The sequence below is a fragment of the Aphelocoma coerulescens genome, chromosome 5 (assembly GCF_041296385.1).
Source record: "Aphelocoma coerulescens isolate FSJ_1873_10779 chromosome 5, UR_Acoe_1.0, whole genome shotgun sequence".
Taxonomy (NCBI): Eukaryota; Metazoa; Chordata; class Aves; order Passeriformes; family Corvidae; genus Aphelocoma; species Aphelocoma coerulescens.
The window spans coordinates 53,626,904-53,649,291 of NC_091019.1; the positions used below are offsets into that span (position 1 = coordinate 53,626,904).

The following is a 22,388-nucleotide window of genomic DNA, read 5'->3' on the forward strand; positions in this document are numbered from 1 at the left end:
CTCCCACTTCTATTCAATTTATTTTAAAAGAGAAATGAAAGAAAAGAAAAAAAAAACAACTAAAAAATGGAAAAGCAAACACACAAAAAACCCCAACAAACCAGCCAAATAAAAGAATCAGAAACCAGCCAGTCTGTTGAAAGCATTTGTACTGTAGTCCTGGGACATATACAATTTACATGCAGTTTATACCAAATAATAAGAGAAAAAATCCAGTCCTTTCTGCCTTTAAAAGCAATTCACCGTCCAAACTAAAACCTCAAAAAGAAAATAAATAAATGCTTCTTGAGGGTATGAGCTATTTGGATGTCAGGTCATCCTGAATTCATAAAGTAAGGTTCTGCACAGCACTGAACATTATTGCTTTTCTGTTTCACTCAAAGGCAAAGCCAAGCACAGTGATGGCAATTCACCAGACTTCAACTTTAAACAACTTTGGTAGCCTTGAGTTCTGGTTATGATCTAGCATAGGTAGCTGTCATATTTTTGCTTCCACCACCCTACAGACAGCATCTTATCTAAAGGTTTGATTGCACCCTAAGGCAGCCTAAATGAAAATTCAATTTCCAAGTTCTACCACTGTAGATTGCTGCATCTCAAATACTCATGATGCAGGTACTTAATCTACTAAATTTACTGGCTTGAAACGTGGAGAATAAACTTAGACATATATTTACTCCTTGGCTCCACATCAGGGATTTTCTTTATATACACACCACAGGATGAGTATTTTGCTAAGTAACAGGTACCACTAAAGAAGGGAGGGCTTCGGTGGATCGATGCCGCGTTTGTCCCTGCTGGGTCCCTCGTGGACATGCTTAGGCAGTGCTCTCCCAGCACCTATGGGTGCACACAGTCTCACCTTGGCAGGTGGTTGTGAACAGCCGCTCACAGCCACAGTCTGTGCACGAACTGGAGACAGAGAGGTGAGAGGGGCTCTCTATGTGCAATTCCGAGGTGTTTAATGGCAACACAGCTGAAGGGAGCAGAGGCAAGAAAGAACAACTCGAAAGCCCGCGCCCGTTTTATCCCGAAAACTCCCAAACGCGGGCAGAGCATCCAAAACCAATAGTCTGAGGGCTTGGGGGCAGAGGCAAGGTTGAATGGCATAACAGGGGCCAATGGGAAAAGGGGTGGGAGGGGGGAGAGGGCCAGTGACCAGCAGAATCTAGACAGAGGGAGAACTTTCTGGTCCAGTGTTGTAAGAAGAGACTACTTTGAAGGCAACTTGCGGGGTGTAAAATGGCCTTAGCCACCACAACATACCACCAGAGCAGTGTTGTTTGCAGGCTCTGCCGCCCCACATGCACACACCAAGAGATCAAGCCCTGCCTTGGAACAGGAGCAATTGCTGTGACAGTGTGTGAAAACGCTTTGGCTTCACTTCAGGAGTGAATACACTCTTCAGTGAGCTACTCAAGGTGCATGTTCCTTGGTAGCCAAACTGCTGAGCAAACTGTGCTGTAACAAACAGGACACTAATAGGTCTTACTTTGGGTTTCCAGCAGAAAATCCTCCTTTTGCACAATGTATCACAGAACAGTGAAACAGCAAGACTAAACTAAGGGAAAGCAAACAATTTTTATCAGACTGTCTGCAAGTCAAACCACCAGTTACGTACTTCTTTGCAGTAGAGTCATGCTGTGATAGTCTATCGTGACAACACACTCGTGAAGAGGTTTGGTCAACAAGTGAACCCTCCTTCAAAGACCCTGTTGGCTGGGGTTCAGTTGTTGTATAAGGGAGGAGAGCAATAAAATAATCAAGACTTTTAAATGAATCATTTTATCTATTTACAATGTCTGCAAAGCCAGACAAGTATCTTTCTTTCAGGTAAAATACAGTATTAACTCATTTCCTCTCCTTCCCAATGAATTCAGCATCAATGACTTAAGCTGATTCCATCTTTCTAGAAGGAAATATTCTATGTTTTGTGTCTGGACAAAGAATTAACAGGATAAGAATTTTAAGACATGCCAGAACAGTCCAAACATGCCAGAACAGTTAGAACTCCCACATGCAGACTCTTAAAACATAGTTACAAATGTTAGGTAACAAGCGTCCTTGAGCAATCCTGGGTAAGAGGAAACTTTTGATTCATTTGACAAGTCTGTTACAAAGTGGTTTCACCTAATACTTGATCGATCAAGTGGTCTAGTACGACAGATCCAAAATCAGAAAAATATATCCTAAAAAAAAAATAGAAAAAAAATCAAACAAGCCCACCTATTCCCCAACACATTCACAGTCTCACAGTCTCACAGACTTCCTCTCATGTCTTGCCTTCTAACACCGGCTTCAAAAAGACAGTCCTCCACCTTCCTCCCCACCTTGCACTCATAACCTCCCAAATTAGTTGAGTGGGGTACAGTCTAGATCCATGCCCAATCCTGAAAGTATATAGAAAAAAAGTGAAATTTATGGCTACTCCAGCCTGCACCTCTTCTTGCCCAGTACTTCACTCATTCCTAGTCCTTGAGCTCTGTGGAGTGGGAATTGTGTTAGTCCCCACTTGTATTAGATCACTCACCCAGGCATCCTGCTTACGATCCTCTCTTTGGTGGGCCTGGGATTGATGAGGTTGTTTTCCCACAAAGTAGTGCAATACACACAGTAGACATGCAGTCCTTTCAGATTTAAGAAAGAAAAAGATTCCTTTGAGCTGCATCTCCTGAAGGGATGGTATTTGAAGAAATAAAGTACAGAGGCTCAGTGTAATTTAAACAGCTGTTTAATCTGACACTTGGCAACAAATACTTGATTCATTCAGTCCAAGTCATTTGTTTTTGCCTTCTGCAGCACTATCCACAAGTTGACCCAATCAATTACTTGGAACCAAAGCCACCAAAGCCACTACAACTTATCACTACTCAAAGGAAACTCCTTGACAGCTCTAACAGGGCATTTAATTTCCTCCCCACGTACACCTTCATTTGTACTGAGCATCTCTGACACTCACTGCAGTTCTCATTTTAACTCTGACTTACTGCCTTCAGAATTTCATCCACGTCAACCTCCCATCTTGGATCATCTTCTGATCGCGGTCATTGGCATTTTGGTGTTGACAATCTACCAACTACAGTGTTCTTGCACTGTCAAGGTTCCCCAAGCTGAAAAAAGTACCATGTCTGTTGCTTTCAATAGCTGACTTTTTAACAGCTGGAACACCAGAGGAGCCCTGACACAAGGATCCTCCACCATGTTTCTTTCTTTGATGAGAAATCTCCCTCAAAGCAATGGCCGTTTCTTCCAAACCCCCACCTTTCTATGAACAAAAGTTTTTCCAATATTACTTTCTCTTAAATATAACACAATAAATGGTGATGGCTACTACACTGCAAGTGATAATGACCATTTCCCTTGACAGAAAAAAAATCTGTAATGTAGCACTGGCAAGGCTCCAAGATCCACTCCTTTTATCCGTATGCTAGTAGACCCTGTCAGATTGTGTCATGACCACAAAAGCAGTTTCATGACATGGAAATTGAGTATAGCTTCCTTATAACCTCCTTCCTTAATTAATTTATTTTAAGCTGCACATATTTGTGATAAAACAGTATGTTTCTCAGCAAATCCTAATTTACAGTGTAGCTCAGAAAAAGTGGCAGTTTGAAGTCCTTTGCTCCATGTAAAGGCAACTGATGAGATACTTATTCCATGAGCACCAAACAGCTCCATGTTTGGGACTGGTCCTTTTCATCTCTCCTTCAGTTTATTCTCTAATTAGCTACGTATTTGCAACTAATTGTTTATCTTTATCTTCCATGTCATTGCATGGATTACACAGAACTTCGCAGCCTGTTTGAAAACACTGGAGAGAGATAATTAGCTTTCTAAATATATATATGTGTGTATGTATATATGTGTGTATATATATATAAAAATTTTTTAGACAGTCCTCACTTCCACTTGCAGTTGGGAGAACCATTATGAACCTCAGCTATCCTAGCACAGGAGCACTCATTCCAGCATTCAGAACTGCTCCTTCTAATGATCCATAAGGGACTACCATTACAAATTGTCATTATGATTCCATTCAGACAATAGATGCAGGCTTTGGAAAGCCTTTCTGAGCTTCCAACCACCACACAGGGTTTGAAGCAAATCCATAGGTGCAATAGAACTCATCTTTTATATCCCACTCTACCAGTGAAGCAAATACAACAAAAATATTCATCACACGAGGGACTTTTATATCCCTACAAGTCCAAAGACAGCTATCAATTTATTTTACTGTCATGGTATTACTTCCTACACTTCTTGCCCATAATTTAAAACATCTCGCCTCCACCCCTTAATCAAACATCAGAACCTTTTCCACTTGCAAAGCTGTTTATTCTGTAAGGATATATTCATCTGCCTTCCTCCACCCAGTTATTCTCAGTGACTGCTGGTTTAATGATTGTGCCTTCATTCTGTTTTAGGAGAGAAATTCAACTTCCCTCTCCCTCTTCCCCTTAACAAAAGAACAACAAAACTCCAAGACAGTATGCAAAAATTTAGTCGCTAATTTCCAGTACTAGGTCTTATGTTCGAATGAATGTGAAGTAAAATTGAGCAGTTAGCTGGTCTAATTAAACTCACTTTGGTCTGATTAAATGCAATTATATTTCACAGTTGCTTTTTGCTCTCTGTTAACCTCTGTTTTCCATCCTGTATCTCTCAGTGTGATGGGAATTTCACTCCACTGACTTCTATTAGGAGCAGCTTTCTTTTCCCCTCTAGGCTTAATATTATTTACTGACCTTCCAAATTTGACTATATTCAACTGCAATCATCTTTCTTGCTTATCCCCAAGTAATACTAACTTCTTATCGTTTGGCCATTGCAGCATTTTCAACTGCAGCAGTTGTAATGTGATAGGACATCTGAACCTCTCTTCTTTATCAGCTAGTTATCACACGTGGAGGAAAACAGGCAAACAAAGAGGGTTAGGAAATTACCCTCACACTTCAGCTGGATCTCCCTGGGCACAGAAGCTGTCCAGTGGCTTCTCTCTTCAGGGAGAACTGAGCACAAGAATCAGCACAGTGAGCAGCCACACTGCCTTTCAGGTTAAAACAACCTCATGACATTACCATTTGTGACTGCTGAGGGTCCATCCAGGAGCCCTGTTAAGGACCTTGTGGTCTTGGTATTAGGAACAATTAAGTAGATACAGAATCTTAAAGCAGCACTGGAGTCATGTGTTAATGAGCATTCAATAGCCACAGTTACAAGGTCCTAGAAAAGGTAATGTTGAATACTTGGCTTGATCCTATATTTAATATAAGTCAGTCTAGTCTGGATAAAATTAATAGGCTCATGAACAAAGCCACTGAGTGGCCATGATGAAGATGTCCTCACTTGACACAAAACCAGATTTCTGTTTTAACCATCATTAAGGCATCATCAACTTTAATGGAAGTAATTCAGTCCCTTTGTCCATTGAAAACCCAGCAAACCCATCTGAAAGCAATTTGGTTAGAGGCTGCAAAAGGGGTTCTAGATCAGCTGGGGATGGTCAGCACAGGCTGGCACAAAAGGCAGCTCAGCCAGATTCGAGGAGCATGAAGCTGAAATCTTGCTGTTTAGCCTGCTCTGCATAGCTGGAAGAAGGAAGTAGAGAAGGCAGGCCAGCTGCAGCAAATTAGCTGTGTGAGGTCTCCTGAGTGTATTATAGATTTGGCTCTTGACTAACAAGTAGTCCTGCAGGACAGAGAACTGTGTCAGAGAATTAGGTAAATATAATCCCAAAGAACTTGCTAGAAGACAGTTCCAGACATGTTCCAGATCCAGCATCGCATCAACTGAGTGATTTGTGATCACTCTCTTGCTTTGGATAGGTATGTCTAGTAAATTAATAATATGTCCACTGCTTATAGGCATAGGGTTCTTTAAATCTCTAAGATTAATGGAGAAATCTGAAATCTCTGTGATTAGAAAGAAAATTGGATGCATTTTTTTAAATTTAATTCCTGTTTGTATTATTCCTCATTTCTTAACTTCTCACTTAATTTTTCACCTTGAAGATAAGAAAGGTTTTAGTACTAACTCCCTAAATCTTCTTCCTTGGTTTCTATAGGAAGCAACAGACATGTAAGTCTGCAAAAAGAACAAGTATGATGACAGCAAGATAAAGCAATTTAAATATGTAAATTTGTTGTGTTAGCCAACTCAGGGTCATTACTTTCCCATCAGATGTTCAAATGAAAAAGGATGCGTTTAAACTATTTTCCTGCTGGCACCATAAGAGCTCCAAGGTAAGAGAGGCATTTGAGGTGTAAAGGATATTTACACGCTTGTCTATTTTCAACACTTATATGTATATGAGGCATTGTGACTCTTCTGAGCAGAGGTTTGGAAGTCAGAGTACTACACTTAATTTTTTCCCAGTTACTTCTGCTGTGGTCTCATGCTAATTTGGACCTTAGTTTTCTCAACTACCCCGTGAACACTAAAATGATCACTTTGTATGCACTGATGCTGAGGGTTCAGCTGGAGTTTGGAGCAGGCACTATCCATCCCTTGCCTATCAGAAGTAAGAACAAGAAATTACCTTTGTGACAAACAATTAAGCTCACTGAATTCTTATTGCTGAATCTGGGTGAAGATATCTTGTTTGTAGCACTAGAACACTTTCTATACTTTACATTTAAGCTATGGTTAAGTTAAAAGTACTAGTACTTCTCCTGGAAACATTTTCCCTTTATCAAAGTGATTGCTGTAGACACCAACTAGAATTAATGGTCAGGTTCTCTTCTTGATTTCACTTATCTTGTCTATAGTAAAAACTCCTTCTCAGGAAGACTACAGGTACATCCAAATACTGATGCTTGGGAAACACAGGGGCACATTTTTAGGTTGAGTGCAATAATTATGCCTTGGAAATCTGCTCATTTTCTAGGGCTGTCCTTTAGAAGCGAGTTCTTCTTGAAAATGCTCTTGTATCCTTTAAGAGTATCAATTTAAGAGTGAAAGTGCCTCAGTTATATTTTGTCCAGAGTCTCCAGGCTGGAAGTGTATGAAAACATCCAGAGAAAGTCTACCAGGTACTGCTCTGCAATAACACCCTCCTTGACAATTTTAACACTTCTCATTTTACAGTTTCAGCTGGGCTTTGATGGGACAAAGTTGTTGTTCATGCTGGGCCGCCTTTGCTTCTGCAAATGGCTGATGGGTGTTTGGGGTCAACAACCTCTGCAAGCTCTCAGATGTGTTCTGTGGGAGACAACGTCTGACAATGAGCAGGACATGTAGCTTCTGTGTGTACTTCTGTTGCTCATGTTGAATCTCAGTTGTCTCTCCCTGAGCACATTCCAGTTCATTTCTTCTACTCCAGAACAGTTCCAGGTCAAATACTTGTGAGCTGAAACCAAATATGTGGATCATCCTTCTCTTGCCATGGGATATTGCTCACCAACAACAAATCTCAGGTTTGGTGCTTCTACAGAGTATATCCAAAATATCTGTGTCATTCTATTACTTCAAAGTTGTTTTAGATCATCTTAAATGTCTCTTTCTTCTCGCTGTTTATGCCTTTTGAATAAATTGCCTAGAATTGGTTTTGTACTTGTTTAGCTGTTTAGCTAAACAACCCAGTTAGTTTTTCTTCCAGATTAGCAACTCTCTCCAGACCCCACATCTTTTTACCAGGAATCCCTATAACTTTATTCACAGACTCGAGCACACTTGTCACAGTGCAGTGAGCCATCATTCCTCTCTGACCTGACATACTGGCAGGTGGGAGGGAGAAATCAAATGAAAACTGCTATGAAGGAGATGTATACCAGATGATCAAGTCATACATGAGGCCAATTAATTATAAAGAAAGATCAGCAGATTTCCCTTTTCCTTTCTGTTTTAATTCTAGTCCCTAATTTTTGGCATGGACAACTCAAATTTTGAGGCTTGTTTCTTTGCTTCACATCCCCTTTCACTGCCCTCGTTCATGTATGCCTTGAAAAGTAAGGCAGTAGCACAAAAAGAGGGTGCAAGACAAATAAAAGTAATGAAAATTGCTGTTCTAACTCTACGTCTGCTAATGAGCAATTCTGTATTCTCAATTCATTCATTATCTTTCACAAGTTTCTAGGAGCTGAGATCCTGCTTTTCCAATGCATAATCAGAAACAGGTTGCCTTGAAAACCAGCCCACTTTGTTGAAACTGGGTTTAGAGAGGAAGAGAAACATCTAAATTATCTGATCAGAATTGCAATGGAAGTAAAATATGCAACTTTTCAGCTCTGATTTCAGAAGGTAGAGAGTGTTTTCAGCCCCCATGTTTCTTGGCTCCTGCCCAGCATCAGCCAGCTCAGACTTTTTAAGTAAAATCTTGTACAATCTTGCTGGAAGAGAATGGGGTCTCTTCTTTTGATATCCAGGAGTTCAGATTTTCATCTATTTCTTTGCTGAAGTGCAGTGGATTAGTTCTGTGGGGAAGGTCCTTAGCTTGAAAAAACAAAACACAATTCTACAACTCCTGAAACTACTGTCCTAACAGTGGGAAACAGAAGGGACATTTCCTCTTCCTGCCTTTGCTAGTACTTATGTCCTTGAGATTCTTTTTGAAACTTAAGGTGCCCCCTTGGCAGCATGTAGCCTGAAGCTCATGTAGAATGGAAATGAGAAATAACAGGCTGCACTATTAAAAAACTTTCAGCTAATGTAGCTCAGATTGACCTCTCAAAAGCAATTTGCTCATTCCCTAGGTTTACTTCTCACAGAAGCATCTAAACAATATTATGATGGCGTTAGGAATCTGGTTTATATGCTGTCTCTTAGCTCTTACACGTTCCATCAATACAATTTCACTGCCTATGAATCAATACACAGACTCAAGAATTCACAATCTGTCTCTTACTCATTTTAAACACTTTTTCTCTTTTTTCTCTTTTTCATGTGGGGGGGGGAGGTGTTTTACATTTGGTTGTGCTTTTTTAAATTTTTTCCTGGTGTGCACAGATTGTTGTCTCTACAACAACAACCATCTTGGGTTCCAGGCAGCTCAGCAAACTAATGAAGAAAAGAAGCCTAAATAAGGAAACGTGTTTTTCACCAATATGATTGCAAACAAATCCAATGTGAGAAGAAAAAAAGTAATAAAAATCAACCAGCCTGTTTATGCACACTAAACTGAGTAGGGGATTCCACTTCCCCCTGCCTAAGGGCTCTGTGTGACTCATCCTGAGCAACTTACCATGAAGGAGGCTGACATTTTATATCATTTTAGGTTAACTTTTTTTCCAGTTCAAAAATTTCTCTGTTGCTTTGCATGAATATAAGGATAGCTTTGCACTTTCTTGGCATGCTGAGCTCTTTTTGCCTTGGCATCCTGGTCTTCAAAGCTACTTTGGTACTTACTCGCTTTACCAAGATTTATTTGAAAGAGCTACTGTGCGAAATACATAATACCGAGGAATTAATTCATTTGACTTAGAATCATCTGCTTATGGTAGTCTGTTCTGACTGTTGCTTAAGGCAGTGAGAAGAGGGAAAACATCCAAAATGGAGGTAGAGTTAATTCCCATGTAAAATGGGCCTCCTCCCTCCACAGAGGCCGTGTATCAGTAGTTGCTTGTCCTCAGACAAAAATGGTGCTATCAAATACAACTGTCACAGATCTGGATTAAAACAAATAGTTACCTCTTTTCTGTTTGTCTCCAGGTGTTTCACTTCTGAAGTTTCAATCATAAAATCTGACCTAGATATGGTCTGTCTCCAGGGGAGTTAGAAACTTTTTTTTGTTAAGAAATTTCAAGTTTGTGTATGATTTCCTCTTATTTCCGGGACCCGAGGCTTTTGGGCAAACACTAGTAATCATGAAAACAGGGCAAGAATTGTTAACACCACAAGAGCTATAAGTTTCACATTTCTGCCTCTATCCTAGATTAATTACATCCTTATACCACCTTGTCAAACTCCTCTATATTCTTCCACCATAAATTTGCAAGAAAACAGAAAAAGCTAATTTGCCTTCACTAAACTTGCTTTTATACAAGTGTTTGAACTAAGTGCAAGCAACAGGCCTTTTGCAAAAGTAAGAGTGAAGAAATGTCTGAGGTCCTTTGGGTTGGAGAGACTGAGTGTGCCAGGTGCTGTGGCACTCACCTGTCCCTCAGGAACAGGACACTGCCACAGTTACATGGTAAGGGTAAGTGCCAAGTGACTGAAGCTTGTTGATCTCTGTCCCAAGGGGGCCAGTGAAAAGGATTTGCGAGAAGGAAGATAGCTCTATCAACTGCTAAACAGGACACAAGTCTGCTCTCTGTTGGAAAGACTTCAGAGTGAGTGTCTTATTTCTAAAGTGACAGAATGTTGTCATGAAAAATTTGATGACTGGGATGACAGTGTGTCCCAAGACTGAAAACTGGAAGACCTAGGTTTTATGCTAGTACTAGAAAAATTCTTCTTTTTAACTGTACCATCAGGTAGATTTTTAAATGGACAATATTTTGAAAATGTTTATAAATTTTTAGCTTCTATAAGACACTCGCCTCCAGACTCAATTGGAAAATAGACATAATCTGAAAGTGTCACTAAGAGTGCTGCTTTACTGACTTTATATCTTTGGAGAATTTTAAACCACGTTTGTTTTCCTTTCTCCTGGCTGAAACAGAACCTGTGGAAGGCAGGGGGAATATGGATTCATAATAAAATACAAATACACATTTATACAAAGTAACTATTTTCCCACTTTTCAAGAAGAAAAGTTCTTGATAAAAATCCCCCTCAGCTGTTTCCCCCTCACCTTCTGCCAGCAACTAACCCAGACAAAAGTGGGACCTGAAGCACCTGGCTTGCATTTGCCAGGTGTGCAATTCCACCTCCCCCAGAAACAGCACCTACAGTAGAAATGCACAGTACTCTGCGAACGCAGCAAGGAGAGCCCTGTGGGGAAAGGCAAAACAAACAAGAACCCCCACAGAAGCTGCAAAGTTTAAAAGGAGGTGATACTGAGAAGCTGATCTTTTCTGTACGACCACTGATGAGTTAAATATTGCCTGCCCTGCAAAGTACTAAAAACTAACTGTAAACTGGGAGAAAACCAGAGCAGTAAAAACTGCGGCAAGAGAGCACTCATGAATTTAAATGCAGTTCCCCCTTCCCCTTGGCTTGCTAAGCAGTTTCCTCAAGGTCTTGTCTTAAGAAGAGGCATCGGTCATTTAGGAGACAAGAAAATGAGGCAGCCCTTCACAGCCCCAGACATGACCCTGAGCTGGCACTGGCATTGCCTTTGCATGGCCTCAGCCCAGTTGCCACTGTCCCAAAAAGGTGCTCGTGTCCAGCTGCTGCTACTTTATCACAAGTCTCACTTCTGGTAAGTGAACATTAACCTAAGTGAAACTGTGTCTTAGATTCATGTTTTTATTATAGCAACCACTACTCTATGCATTAGAAATCCGAGACAAGCTTTAGTGCCTGCCTGCAGACTAGTACATTTCATTACTTTACATTGACAATATGTCTCTGAGGAATATTTACATTAGTATTTTTAATGATATCCAGGTGTATGACCAAATTATGCACTTCCATCTGTGAGTTAGTGCTAAGAACACAAATATTGGTTCAGCCTCAAAGGAGGTAATTTTCTCCCTTTATAAAATCCACCTTTTGTTTATCCTATGATACAGAAGTAATAACTTCTGAGATAAACGTTTTGGTACAACTGAGTACCTCAGAGCTTTAGCCTGAGAAACAACAGCTGTGGGACAGAATTTAATGCTTTGGCTTGTTATTACTGTTTGTAACTACTTGCATGGAGGTCGAATGGAAGAGGCAAAACAGTGAAAAACTAGTCCCTGATGTGTTTGAATAGTACAGAACACAAGCAATTAGCATAGGCACTATTGCAGATTTCATTTGAGATTATATTTTAATGAAGAACACATCACATTTCAGCCTGCATTACAGGGAGATGACCACTCTTTGGCTTCCCTTAATCCCTTGCATTTTCCTCAGTGCAACAGCTTCATACCAGCCCAGTTTTCCCCCACATGAGAAACTGTCAGGTGCACCTGGCTCCTCAGCTGATAAAGTGTATGGTTGCAAATTTTAAATGAGGCCCAGGTGTTAAAGAACATATCTTAAAAAAACAAAAAAGTAGATTTTTTAATTTAATGAACTTCTAATAATCAGCTGCCTTTTGTGATGAGAGAAGCAAGAGAATCCATAAAAGGCCCCTTTCCTACCAACTTTTTTTAGACCTTTGATGAGCTTAAAAAATACTTTAACAGAGCTCTCTAAGCTCAGTCTAAGAGACATCATTGCTTTACTAATATTCAGTTCCTCAACTAGAACCAGAAAAAACCCTGGCACTTCTACCAAGACCATCCAACAGAAACTGGGCTAAAATATGTTGGACTCAATGATACCAGAGGTCTTTTTCAACCTAATTGATTCTGTGATTCAGTTGATTCTTTTTCTTGTGAAAATTGTCCAAAATGTCATTTCGTCATGTGGAGGCCACTTATTCTGGTTCCACACATGAAAGCATGATCCTTTCAGTGTTAATGTTTTTACAACTGGCACACTTGAAACTGTGAAAGAAGTCATTACCTGTTTTCTGTTTGATATGCTCATCAGTGGTGATAGATAACTCGTCTGCCTCTGTCATTAAAACTGGAGGAACAAAAGTTAAAATAACAGCTGACCACAATTAATTAACCAGTAGTCAATCTATTATTAATCCAATTTTTTTGTTTAACCTCTGGAGTTGCTACAAGCTGCAGCAGTTCCAGCTGTGACTGACATGGAACTTTTTTATCCCCATAGGATGGGCAGGACAAAGCTGATATACAACATGTTCCTCACTCAAACTAATATAATTCTTCTCAATCAGACACTTCAGATGAAAAAAATACCAGATTTTTCCTCTCCTTAACCCCATCTGTGGGTAAATAAAATGTATTTTGATTCACTGCTGAATTTATTCCCTTTTCAATGGTACCATTGTAAAATAGAAGCCAGGAAAAATAATTATCTACTTGTCTATAAACAAAGCAAAAACAAAAATATATTCCCAGCAGAAGAGGATCTCATTAATTAAAAATAAAAAAAAAAAATTAAAAATGGCAATAACATTCTTACTAACACTTTCTTTCACTCTGAAATTTGAAAACTCATGATGAAGGATGTTTAACTGTCTCTGCCAAAGGGCAAGGAGAAGTTCTGACTGCAACTCACTGTCTCTGAGAGACAAAAGTGCTGTGGTTCTTTGCTCATGCAGAGGCTGCTTAGAAAGCCACTCCTTCGCATTCAGGACTTGAACTTTTAGTGACCTAACAGTTCTTGATGGGGCAAGGATACCATCTCCTGTTGCCTGCAAACCTCAACTTTCCATTATCTCAGAACATCAGTACTGAATTACTGTTTGGAGGTAGCTGAAAACATTTATACACATACACAAGTTGCACTAATGCTCTCTTTGAATTTCAAAAGGAGGTTATGTCATCTGTATAAACATGAGCAATATAAACAAAAACAAAAGAAATCCCTCTCAGCCCTTCTCACTCAAACATTCATCTTCACCCACCTCTGACCCCCACATCCAGAGTATTACAAGGAAGCCAATGGATGACACTACTCTCAGAAAAAGCTGTGGCAAACGCCCCCACCTATTAGCTCAGACCTACGGAAACCACAGTGTTTAATGAAGACATATGCAGGCAAACTGGGAGTTCAGATGCAATTCCTGCCTTAGCAGGACTCAGCAGTTGAGCAGTAGCACTTTTTTAACCAGTATAAGCATCTTTGCTGGCTGAGAGCTGGGTTAGCAGGTGCAGATTCAGCTTCAACTTCTGCAGCTGTGCTCTAAGACTTGTCACCAGAACAAGCTGTGGGCAGAAGTATCACGTTCCATGAAGACTCTGAGGCTGAAGTTCGATCTGCTTCTTAAAGATATTCAGGATGTTTTTCTAGATTTTGTGCATCAAGTCCGACTAGAAGAGGACAGGAATAAGATCAGATTAATGGTAAAAGAAAAGTGATAGGAGCAAGAGAATCAGAGTGTGCATAGATTTCTGGCTATAAAATCAGAAAGATATAACCTATACCTAATGTATTTTTGCTTATAAAAATATGTACACAAACGCATATACAAGTGCACACAAATATATCTGCATATGTATCTTGATTTTTAGTACATTCAGAAGTACAAACCTCAGTTAACCATGAGTTAGATATTTCAACAACAATTCACATCCTGTAGCAACACGGAGATTTAGACTATCAAATTTTCAGGGTAATACCTGATGTGTGAAAAAGTAGCTCTTGTAGTTTGAGATTGTAATATGAGAGCCAGTACTTTTGTGAGGTGAATAAATTCCATCCATGTTAGCTCCAAAGCAGTGTTTACAGGTTGTCATGGTGCTGGTTTTTAATGCTGTTGTCCCAACCATCAGAAGAGCATTAAGACAAACTCCTGACAGCTTTTTGCAACAGAGGAGTCAATAGCAGCAGTGGTTACAGGTGAGCCAAATGGTTTATTTCAATGTCTTGTAGGCAGCATTCATATAGCTTTTTAGCAGCCTGATCTACACTTGTAATAATCTGTCCTTACATCCTTCCAAGATATCTGCAATAACTAAACTTTCTAACTGGAAGAAAGGGCAGAGTCTTCATGTTTCCCTGCACTCTTGCATTGAGGCAGCCAATGGGACGGCAAATGCTGTTGGATCATTCATGCTGCAGTGTGGAGAGGGAATTAAAATAAATTGTCCATGTATGGCTTTTGTAGCCCTTCAACCAGACCAGTTCTCCAAAATATTTCAGTCAGACTTGCTGCAAACAGCTGTTCCTGAACAACAGAAGGCAGCACAGTCTGTTAACAGGAGCAGAAATAAGCATCAGGATGTTTGAAGGACTTGATAAGCTGTAAGTGGCAGAATGTCAAACCTCAGCCTTGGGGCAGACATGTCCCAGCTAGACAGGTCCTGGGTCTGGTCATCATGCCACTTGGATTAGGATTCAATTTCAAAGAATTATAGAATATATTGGGTTGGAAGAGACTTTTGAAGGACATCTAGTCCAACAAACCCACCCCCGCACACCCCCCTGCTTCCTTCCTTGATAAGGGATTGTGCTTTAAAACAGGTTTTGTTCCCAAAACCTGTGGGGCCTCAGGCATAAAACAATAACCTGAAAGATCCAAAATTTCATTGCCTTCCTTAACACATAGCTAAAATTATGATGATATAGGACAGGGCACTTTAAATCTCACATATTCCTTAATAAGCCAACAAAATGGATAGCATTTAAAGGAAGTTATTATACACTGGATAGTTAAATCCATCTCCAAATACTATTCACTCTGTCACAGTTATTTCTCTGTCCTTATTTTACCTAATACCCTTCTCCTGAGCACATGCTTATGAAGTGAGAAGGACAGATTTGCACACACAGCTAGAAGAAAAGTAAATAGAGTTGATCTTGTTCTACCTTAATATCTTATATTGTTTGGGGTTTGTTTAAACCCCTTTTTTATTAGAAGAAGCAATCTGTTCTACCAGGTTCTGCCTTCAGCTTAGATGGAGATTGCTATATTGCTATATCTCTACCCTCAGCACTATAATGGTCATTATAAATCATTCAGCCTCAGAAATATGAACCAGTTTAATACTGACATCGACAGAAGCCAACAGAACTTCTATTTTTTTGTTTGTTTTTTTTAGGAGGGACTTGGTAGGTTTCAAGTATCCCACACCTACTCTGCAATTTGTTTAAGAGTGGTTTGGTGCCCCAGATTGAAGTGATACAGCTGCTCTTACGTGTAAGAAGAACTGACTGCTTATAACTTTCAAATTCATCACAGCCTTATCATGGAGAGTCTACAAACTATGTAGACTAGAAGAACAAATGATTTAGTCAAAACCTTCTAGGGGAAGGAGGAAGCCAAGATGACCAGTGTGTAAATTCATTGAGTCTCACCTGGAGAACTACCATGTCCTAAAATAACTTCTTCTCGCAAGATTCAAAAAAACATCTGTGCAACAATGAGAAAGGCATGCATTCAGTCCCCTGAGATTGGTACAGGCAGAGCAAACAGCATGAGCATCATGTGCTGAATGGAATCATGTGCAACAATCTGTTCAGCCCTGTGTGTGTGCAGTTAAAAGTATGTTCTAGCAGTGCTTTCTTTCATACCTCAAATTGCTGGGGTGGTAGAGGAAGGATGCAAGCCTCCTTCTGAAGCACTCATATATTGACATGTATTTTATTTGTCCTTAAACAGATGTTATTTTTCAGGCGTTGTCTCCCACTAATTAGCATCCAAGTAGGAGGGTAAGTATGCCAAAACTTAAGTTATTACTACAATCATCTTCATTTGAAATGCAGCCGCCTTTTTGAGCATCTCAGTCATAGCAGATGTCTATCTGAAATATGAGTGTTTCAGACCAGTTGACCTCAGAGAGGATTTCTATAGTTTGTCATGATTGCTAGAGTGACCTGGCTATCCTAGAGCTTGAGTGAATGCAGAGACAGGGTCATAAGGGTGCTCAAATATAACTTCACCTAAGAAACAAGCTACTCTGCACTCCATTTTCAGAGCAATCTCCCCTGCTGTTTAGTTCCACCTGCTTACACAGCCGAAGCTACAGAAGCTATCAGCAACATATCCTCTATTACAAAATAGGTGCATGATAATAATCATTGTGGGGAAATGATCACAAAAGATCACAGATATCACAGCAGTGGGTGCAACTTGAGAAAATCTACTATCCGCAATGATAAAACTAGTTTCCTTTAGCACAGTCTTCCAGCAGCAATGCCACCTCCCAAAGCTGATTTTTACTTGCAGTTAATTTCTCACAGGGATTACTACATTCTCAGAGAATATGGATGATTGATGGAAAAAAAGTAAGATCTCCTATTTTAATAGAAAGGATTCCTTATTCCTTAAATAAGTGACAAAAATACATCTGGACAAATTACATCAGTGACAGAAGGAATGGCAACTCTTTAAAACATTACTTCTACAGGCTTTCCTTACCCCTACTAAAAAGCTGACAATCTGGTTAACATCCACCACTTATATCCAGGTCCTTTCCATGACTTAAAAAAGGGCTTCCAGATGCCTCCATGTACACTATCATCTAAATGTTTGTGTTTCCTTCAATAGCTGGTACAACAGGGTATATTTTATTTTTGCCTTACAGAGAAGTCATTGTGCAAGATGACAATATTTGTCTAGTTAGAGGAGATGCTCATGTTTTAACAATACTGAAAGATGCTTGAAAAAGAGTGTGTTGCAGCCCCAGCAATTGTCAGACCACATCTCTCAGTCAGAGCTTCAACCCTGCTAGAATAGACAGGAGCTAAAGTGGGAAATGCAGTATCTCAGAATAAACTTATTTTCTACTTTAAGGAGGATGCTGAAGAATTCACTTACATTGTCATTTAGTCCCTATATTTTAATACAACTACTTGAATTTTTAATTTTTTAAAAATATTTTTAAGCATCTCAAAAAATAAAACACATTCTCCTACCACTGCCCTTAATCCCAGCTTTATAAGCGAATAGAGGCATAGCAGTCTAGGATCAGCTGAAAGTGTTTAAAAGATGGTTCTGATTTTAGGTAAAGTAGCCTACATTCTCTTTGTTGCTATAAAATAGGAAACTAATCAAATGTCTTTAAACTGCTATGTCAGGGGACTGGAGGGAACCTCGAGAGACCACGTAGAAAATCCTCTTCCCTCGCAGCCAATCAGACATAGCTGCTCCTAAAAGGATGAAAGCTTCCTATGAAAAACATGTCAGTGCTTCACTGTCTTTACCAGAAGAATTTTTCTGACATTCGGCCTGGATGTCTCTTGCTGCAATTTACATCCATGATTTGTTGATAGTCTAAAATTGGGAGAATCTCCTGTGTCTTTTTGCAACACCATTTGCTCATCGGAGAGATCAGACTTCTCTTCCTAAAACTGAAGAACTCAAATTCCTTCTGTTCTTCTGTATAGGAAATTTTTTCAGATCTCTGATTTTTGGCCTTTGATCAGACCACCAAAACTTGACACTACTTTGCTTCAAGCTTTACCACTGCCTCAACAATGAATGATTCTTTTGTCTTGCTAGATATGGTTTCCTTAATAAATCACAGTATAGTCACATATTTTCAAACAATGTGATTGTCTTATGTTGCTCTTGTAAACCCCTATACTCTCTGCCTTGTATTTTATCTCATGAAACTGCTGTTTAGATGGGGATAATTGGCTAAGCAGCTGTGGATATCTTTTCTTTACCTAGCTGAAGTGAGGTGGCCTGCAATTCAGTTTTAATAAGGTGTCTTTCTTCCAGTATACTGAGGGGTCTTTCCCTGTTCTGCCTTACCTTTTTTTTTCTCTTTTGCATATGTGTACACATATATGGTGCCTTTGTAGCAGGATGCCCTGCCTAACTGGAGGCAAAAGAGCTGGAACTGTACAATATTTGCAGAAGTTACGAGTGCTGGATGAAGGGGCATCACACTGCTTTGGTGTTGAAGAATGCTGAGACCAGTCTGACTCAGTCTGAAAGTTAAACGCTCTGAGGAAGAACAACATTTCCTGACAGAAACTGGCACCACTGAGCATGTGGCAGAGAAAGCTCCTGATAAAGCAACCGAAAAGTTGTAATGCTGATAGTTTATCTAAAGCTGCTGAACTGGCACAGCTGGCCTAGAGACATATGACTGACAATCACTTCATACTAAGAAACCCCTGCTCCACTTTTTAACCATAGGATATTCTAACATGTCACCTCTTGGAGTGTGTGTGGAAATTTCTCCCTTGAGTGGAGACCCCTCTCCAGGTTACTCCTTGAGGCTGGGAAAAAGAGATTTGCCCATGGTCATTGGTATGGGTATGTAACATAAATCCCTACTTCATAATTATTTTGCTGACTTTGATATCATGGCTTGGATATTGCTTCAATAAATAGTGCCCTGTATTAGCAGCTATAGCTATCTATTCTGTGTAGTAAATAATAATGATTAATATATTTTAGTCTAATCATTAGTCTAATAATATATCATCATCCATTTAAATAAATAATTAATTTTATTTGCATAATTATATATATGATTTTTCCATCCTTAATCCTATGTGACAAAGTCATGTAAAGGCTCAATTGCACCTATATAGTCCTTTAGAGATAAATTGTTGACTAATTCTGCATCTAATATTGGATCATTGGAATTATCCTGCTCTAGACTCTAGAAGAAAAAGATGTAACTCAGCCAATACTTCTCAGATACAGTATAAAAGATTTTGATTTTTCCCCCATTTGTAAAACTGCACAAGAGCATCTCACAGTCATCAACAGACCCCATATTCTCACTATTTTCAGTAAAAGTTTTTTGACTGGGTCAGAGAAGGCTACTGTGGAAATCGTTACGAAACTTTTATTTTACAGAATTATCCAAATGCTAAAACATGGATACAATAAACAGACAGGAACCTAAAGAAATGAATGGAGATCATTAGGGAAATTAAATACTCTGAGCAAAGGCTGAACTGGAGATGGCATCATGCAGGGCTGAAGAGAAATAAAACTTTAGAGAGGAGGTTGGAGAATTGCAACTCTGGTAAAACCAGACTAATACAGAGAAACTGCAATATTTAGTGATGAAAAATGAAGGGAGATATGATATGCCAGCATATCTTTATGCTTGTGAAGAATCAGCTAAAATTTCTTTAGACACGTACAGACAGACACACAGACAGAGGCACACTAGATATTCTAGTACTTGGCATGAGGCCACTTGTAAAAAGTGTTACTTGTAAAAAGCAAAAAGAACAAGGGAAACATTACACACGCTTCCTCAGAGATAAAAGACTTCTAGAGTCTCCACACTTGTACTGAGAAGATCTGAGACATTTCCCTGGATCGTCTATAGTTTTGTGGAGTGGGTTATTAAAGCTCTCAAATATCATCGAATTAGGGCGATACTGCTGTGTTTGTATGAAGGCCATGAAATCTAAAGGGCAGAAATGTGGGGTTTTTATTTATGTTTCTTTTAAGGAAAATCCAATCCTCCCCTGAGGTACCATGTGTCATTCCACTCACTGCTGTAGTAACAGTTAGGTGTAGTATTCCCATATCTGCTTTCCAACACATCCCTTCAGAGCTGAAGTCCCCTCACTATCAGAGGAAAGAAAGGGATAGTTCCTTTCCCTGCCCTTCCACAGCCAGAAGACCAAACAGGGAATGTGTTTATATATATCAGCACCCAGCAAGACAGACCAGACAGACTGCAGCCAGCATATTTATTCCTTCTAAGGGTGCCTCTCATACCACAGTCAAAAGGCTCCTCACATTCTGAGCTCTGTTAAAATCTAACAAGCAACAGTAAAACAGCTCAAGCAGCTTTTGTTCCAAAGAGACTTGTAAAGGGAAAATGTAAAGAGATTAACTCATCTTCTCACCTTTATGCTTCAGACGATCCTTTCTGCAGTTCAGTTGTCATTGTCTTGCATGTGTTTATGCTTGCACATATTTTTGTCATTACAGCTGATTACAAAGTTGGTAAGTCATATTTCATTAAGGAAGAGAGGAGTGATCAGAAACAAACTGGTGAAAGTGCTGGACAGTTGATAATCAGCTTTAAAAAAAAAAAAATAGTGAGTTTGATTTTTAAAAATGCCCAAGTTTGCTACTCATACAGATTAAATCACGAAAAAAGGAGAGGTTTATTCCCAAAACAAGTACATGTAAAGATAGGACAAGGGGGAGTGGATTTAAACTGAAAAAGTGGAGGTTTTCTGTTGTAACCTGGGCAAAAAGAAATTATGGGCTTCTATTGCCCATTTATTTAATGCCATCCTTGAATGTTTCATTGAGGGATGGCTAAGAAGAAAGGAAATGGTATGGATCTTCTGTGATAGTGGTAAGAAAGAGGTCCAGTTCTGTTTCAAAAGTGTGTTTTTTCCAATTCGGAGGGCCAGCTGGGGAAAACAATAGTATATCAGAGAAGTTTTAGAAAAGAGTTGTTAAATAGTGGGAAACCTGCTTCATAGCGCTATCTTTATAACTTCTTGCAGAAAAGGTGCAGAAATAACTGCATCACAGAATACAGCTACCTACACAGAGAACAAAACTTCAGTGAAGGTTTCTACAGCACGGCAGACAAAGGGTAAGAACTTCCAGTGCTTGGCAGACACGCACACAGACACCAGGTCTGTGAAGGAAGCAGTCCTAAAAATCTTTTCACATTTTCATAGGATCCTCATCTCTGGAACCGCCAGAATTTCACAGAAGGACAGAATTTTGTTAAAAATAGTCTGAAGGTCAGCTAGCTCAACCCTCTGCTCAAGGCAAGATAACTTCAAAGTTAGAGGATCAGATTGCTCAGAGCTCTGTCTAGATGAGTTTTGAATATCTTCAAGGACAGAAACTTTGCAATCTCTCTGTGTGACATGTTCCGTTCTTCAACAAATCTTTCCCAATAGGAAATAGGAACTTTCCGTGATGCATTTCTTATCCCCTCCTTCTTGTCCATTAGCACTGACACCTGAGAAGAGTCTGGATTTCTATTTTCTAACAACCACCCACTACACTGTTTTACGTGGCAAGTATTCCCCTTCAAACTCTTCTTCTTCTGGATTAAGAAAACCACTTCCGTCAGCCTCCTCTTAGAATGTCACATATTTCAGCTCCTTTGTCATCTCAGTGAGCCTTCTTTGGACTCCTTTCAGCTTCCAGTTTGTAAATCTCTTTTGAGGGTAGGAGTGGGTGGAAATGGAGATATGACTCTGGAGGCAGCCTCAAAATTCCAGGGCAGAGGAGAAAAATTGCATCAGCATGCTGGTTATGCTCTTAATAACTGACCAGTATGCTGCAAGACTTCATTGTTAAAGGACACGCTGCTGATTCGTGTTGGACCTGCTGCTCACTAGAAAGCTCAAGATCTTCTGCAGGGCTGTTACCTGGTTAGCCCACCTACAGCCTGTACTGAGCATGGGGCTGTTCACCCCAGATGCTCCTATCCTCTGTTGAATTGGACAAGTTTTCCATCAGCCAGCTCCTCTAGACTTTTGAGGTCTCTCTTCCCTTTATCAGTATCCTGTCCCTTCCCCCCTCCCACAGCTTGGTGTCAACCTTAAGCTTGGCAGGAGCTCTTTTCTATCATTCAGGTTGTTGATGAACACATTAAGCAGTGGCAAAACACTGACATTGAATTACTGCCCATTGCCTTCTGAGCCCGGTGGCTCATCCAGTTTTTCATGTACTCTGTAGCTCCCTCAACAAATCTATACCTACCCAGTCCATTTATAAGAATATAGTTCAGAGAATTAGGATAAAATAACCTGATAAAGTCAAGATAAACAACATTCACTACTCTCCCTTTTCCAACCAGTCAGCTGCCATTTCATCAGAGAAGGCAATCCAGACCATCAGGCATCATTTGACCTTGCTATATGTGTGTTGAGTG

At 39.7% G+C, this 22,388-nt stretch overlaps 2 long non-coding RNA genes across 6 annotated transcripts; both read left to right on the forward strand.

Annotated features, from left to right (window-relative positions):
* The first annotated feature begins 5,480 nt into the window (after positions 1-5,480).
* On the forward strand, positions 5,481-9,972 carry LOC138111819 (uncharacterized). Of its 5 annotated transcripts, XR_011151465.1 has the most exons (6): positions 5,481-5,825; positions 6,065-6,078; positions 6,181-6,242; positions 6,887-7,031; positions 7,322-7,415; positions 8,982-9,972. It is a non-coding gene; the product is annotated as an uncharacterized lncRNA (long non-coding RNA). The 5 variants fall into 5 exon arrangements; XR_011151464.1 differs by having other exon boundaries at positions 6,065-6,242; XR_011151467.1 differs by having other exon boundaries at positions 6,065-6,242; positions 6,887-6,926; positions 7,303-7,415.
* Positions 9,973-14,422: 4,450 nt separating this feature from the next.
* On the forward strand, positions 14,423-18,392 carry LOC138110860 (uncharacterized). The gene is made up of 3 exons (XR_011151119.1): positions 14,423-14,448; positions 16,211-16,260; positions 18,358-18,392. It is a non-coding gene; the product is annotated as an uncharacterized lncRNA (long non-coding RNA).
* The last annotated feature ends 3,996 nt before the right edge of the window (positions 18,393-22,388 follow it).